The sequence below is a fragment of the Zea mays genome, chromosome 5, assembly GCF_902167145.1.
Source record: "Zea mays cultivar B73 chromosome 5, Zm-B73-REFERENCE-NAM-5.0, whole genome shotgun sequence".
Classification (NCBI taxonomy): domain Eukaryota; kingdom Viridiplantae; phylum Streptophyta; class Magnoliopsida; order Poales; family Poaceae; genus Zea; species Zea mays.
Window position 1 is genome coordinate 20,706,321 of NC_050100.1, and position 4,740 is coordinate 20,711,060.

Genomic DNA, 4,740 nt, shown 5'->3' on the forward strand with positions numbered 1-4,740 from the left:
GGGTGGGTCTTCCCAAGATTGGCGCACCTGCCCTTTCTGATCAACTAACAGGCCCCAGCGACCAAGGCTCTTCCCTCAGCGTGCTCACTAACTGGTGGGTTCCAAGGATCGGGGATCGTTTCCCTAGCAATTTGCATAAATTAGTGATCCTTGAGGCACTAGGTGGTACACCAGTAAGCATCATCGACTTGTTACTCTTTGAGGTTGCTGCCTCCTAGATGGCTTGGTGGTGTCTCTGTTAAGCTCTACGTGAAGGTTCTTGAGGAGTCGCGGTGGTGATTGTGAGGGGTTCGTGCCTACCTCGCCGGAGCGGCAAAGGCGATGCTAGTGGAACCGAGGTATTGACTGATTCCTTGTTTACTTGTCTCAAAGATCAAGAGGTGTCTTGATAGAGGAGCAAGTAAGAACTTGGAGTCCACCTCAACTGGATTGGGGGTGATCTATTTTTTCCCTTTTACTTGTTTCAGTTGCAAATAGCTAGTGATTATTAAATTGTCATTCATTTCTAGCTTTGATATTGTTGTTTCCCAATAGTTGCATACTTCTAGTAGCTAGGAAATTTATATCTCTTATAGTATTGATTAAATTTCTCTATTGTCTTTGATTTTAGTTAAAACCATATATTCTCACCTCTCTAGCCCATGTCCTAGATCATATAGGTGTGCTGCCGAACATGCTAGTCAGATAACTGTTGAAGCCTTCTTGCAGCCAATGGTTGAGCACCGTTCATAAATGCGCTATTTAGTGTGCCACTGAATAAGTCTATTGCACACTATCCAACTTGGTCCAAAATACAATCTCTCCGAGTGTCGTGTTCGGTGTGCCATCTAGTGCTATACCGAACCAATCAGGTGCCATATATCTGACTTTGTCCCTTTGAACATCTTCTATGCGTGTTGTATCTAATGGGACATCCAGTGTGCCATCGGATTGTTCGGTGCCCTCAGTATCTCGAAGTCCAAATTCAGCCTCTCTGCAAGTCGTATCCGATGTTCCATTTGGTACACCATCAGATACGTCCGGTGTTCCTTGGATTGTTCTTAGTTGTTTCTTCGAGTTCTTTTGTTTAGGCTTGCTTCATATTGTGTCCTGAACTTTTGTATGCCTTACACAAATCTTTAGCAAGTCCCTTTAAGTCATTAGCTTTATATTGAAAGGGAAATATGCTCTTAGGCAATTTCTATAAATGTTTTGGTGATTAGATGCTCAACACAAATTGATTTTAAAGGTGATGAACAAAGCAAAAATCAAGGTATGACTCTAGCCTTTGTGAATTGTTTTTTATACTAACATATTCCTCTAAGTGCTAGGAACCTTGATAAATGAACTAAGATTGGATTGAAGATGGTTGGCCAAGACCAGCCAGGATGCACCAGCCTGCGGTGCACCGGATTGTCTGGTGCCTAGGCTAGCCCAGCGACGAACTCGTCGCTCTCGGGAAAAAGCTGAGGGCGCTACGGGTAAAAATCATTGGACTGTCTGGTGTGCACTGGACTGTCCGGTGAGCCATCAGCGCCCGTGTCAATGGTCGGCAGCGTGATCAGCGGGCGACACGTGGGCTGAGCCAACGGTCACCAGGCCGCACCGGACTGTCCGGTGCCAAGGGGACCGAGGGCTCAACGGTCGGCTTCGCCAGGAAAGGAAAGGAATCGGGCACTGTTTATGTCCGGTGGTGCATCGGACTGTCCGGTGCGCCAACCGGCAGAAGGCAAGAATTGCCTACCAAATGGAGATCCAACGGCTCCTAGTTGCCTTGGGGCTATAAAAAGGACCCCTAGGCACATGGAGCACAACACCAAGCCTCCATTGAACATCCTAAGATGCCTAGACTCCGCAAGCACGCATCCAGATCTTCGTGTTTGAGGTTTGAGCACTTCTGAGTTGTAAACTCCCTGCGCTATGTTTGTGTGCTCTTTTCTTGACTTATGTGTGTGTCATTGCTGCGATTCTAGCTCGTGCGTGTGTTTCTTTCCCTCCCTTACTCTTGTGGCTTTTCTTGTGAACAACATTGTAAGGGTGAGAGGCTCCAACTTGTGAAGATCCCTCACGAACGGGAAAAACTCTAAGGAAGAAAACCGTGGTACTCAAGGTTGATCATTGGATCACTTGAGAGGGATTGCGTGCAATCCTTGACCGAAGGAGGTCACCACAACGTGGAGTAGGCATTAGCCGAACCATGAGATAAAATCACTATGTCTCTTGTGTTACTCTTCATTGTGATTAGTTTCTCTCCTTGAGTTCTCATTTAATCACTTGTGCTATCGTTCCTAAGATCAATACTCATTTTAAAGGAACAATCAAGTGAAGAGTTCTCTCTCTAACATCTTGGTTTGAATCTTGATAACATATCATCAACTAAGTTTGTGCTATTTAGTGTTATTTTTACAGGATCACCTATTCACCCCCCTCTAGGTGCTCTCATATATCTTGATCTAAGTTGATCTTCTGAATCAATTTGCATATTTTGTCCTAGTATATTTTGCATCCTTTGGACTATGTAAATAATCACTAAGCAAAGTAGTTAGCCCAATTTAGCCGTGTTGGTCATCAAACACCAAAACTAATACTAAAATGGTCCGAGGTCCATTTTCAATATAGTATATCATCACATGAGACTTATCCCACTTTTTGGTGACCTAATCTCCAATGCTTTCACTTCTCGCTTATAGGTTTACCTAGGATGTGAGCAATCATCATGATCACCCTTGATCACTAGGACTTCATGACAAGGCAAGCACTGCTACAATTAACCCTACCTTGGGTATTCGTTATGTGTTGATTGCATATCATCCGATGGTACCATAACCAACTAATATTGTGTCACTAATTCTAGAACTAGATACCTAATCAAGCATAAGCCATACTTTAATCATTGGGTCGTAGAATGTTTAATATTCTTAGCACAGAAGTTTAGCGTGAGCAGGAACTCACTCTCACGCATGTACAAAGCTTCACTGAGTTTAGCTAATAAGTAAAACTTACAAAATGAATTAACCTGAGTTAACCTAATTTGAGAAAGGATACACCCTTTTTGACTTAATAAAGGTGATGGTCATGATGTAAATCTCAACTTAAGCGAGGGGTAAGGTCACTGTGTGTTGCATCTCAGGTGATGTAGCTCACAGAGTAGTTAAGGACTATTTGTGGTGTACTAAACTTCAGTAACCACCTGCAGACCACACATCACTTATGGGAGTGGTAAATTGAGTACTTAACATTGATTTTCTTATCACATGGATTTGGCTTGGTTGTGCTACAATTTAGCATGGGAAACCAGTACCTTTGACCTCTTCTAGACCGTTCATGGACACGAAAGCCACATTGAGAAAAGGTCAAAACTTGAGTCAACCCTTATATGGCATGGGTATGAAGGTTCACCCTTGGTATCTATGTGGTTACAGTTGTACACCTCTATAGAGATCTTTTCAAAAGCCTAAAGTATCCTGATGTAATTGTTTGGTTTTTTCCTTTCTTATATTCTCAATGTAGTGAGATTTAATGAACTTGCTTTTGAGATTAAACCTAGGTTACCTAATTAGTATGTTCATTTTATAATATGATATGTTAAAATCATGAACATATCATTCTTTAACATATGCTATACTTTTATGCAAGTTACAAATGCCTATTAAACCCCCTTGCATTTACCAAATATTTTTGTTGGAATAAGTTCTATGAGTATAATTGTACTCTTGGTACTATTATTGTTAAGTTGTTATAGATGCTTGAAACTTTCTGACCATACAAGCCATGGCTTGGGTGAAGCTAAAGATTAACAAATGACAAGATGGATGTCCCCTACAAGTTGTAGTTGTTCTAATGATCAATACTAGAAACTAAGAGTGAAACTAGAATGATGGGTTGTTAGTGTTGAACTTGTTTACTCGTAAGTTTTATTAAATATTTATAATTCTACAAAACCGATATAACTTGTTAAATTGTTTTATAATCGTATGATGATTGAGTTATGTGAATATTGATGATTGGTTTGTGGTTATAACTTTATGATTGGTCCTATGAGCATTCCTCATGCGAGAAGAGTGTGTGATTTCAACTATATGGACCTCTACATTGACCTAGTAGTTACCACCATGTTGGCCAAAAGGATGTCACGAGATGCTAGTTTGGTGGACCATGACAAAACCCTCACGATAGTCATTCATCATATAGAAAGTGCCATTTGGGAGTTGTGAATTATTTGTTGCCGTCAGCTTATCTACATCTATGTGTTTGTCCTTGGAATGTACTTGATGATGAACCCATGAAATCTTCATTCAAGGCTTCTTGTAGTGTAGAAGTACCTCATTAACTCTGGCTCTCTGGTTGTATACTCTTTTTCACTTTGCTCGGCTATAACTTTGGATATATTTTTCTAGGAGCCATTGGTATCATAGGTACTTTGCTTTGTTAGGCCAAAGATGGGACCTTTGTATTCTACTATGTTGTATATTGCTCTTAATATGAGTTTTGTTGCTAACTTGGTGCATATGCCAAAGGGGAAACTAGGATTGTTGTGGCACTAACTCCTTAGTGGCCCTAGGCTCTGCCTGAGTAGAAGATCCAATTTTGGTTTATTAGTGTACTATTTGTTTGATATAGATCGAGAAGATGTCCAATATTCAATAAAGTTTTCTAGCGCTTGCTATTTGATTGTTGTTCTAGTGGAAAAGTTTATATTGTATTAAGATAGCTCTATTATGCATTGTCTAATCCTTTAGAAGGCCTCCCTTATGCTTAATA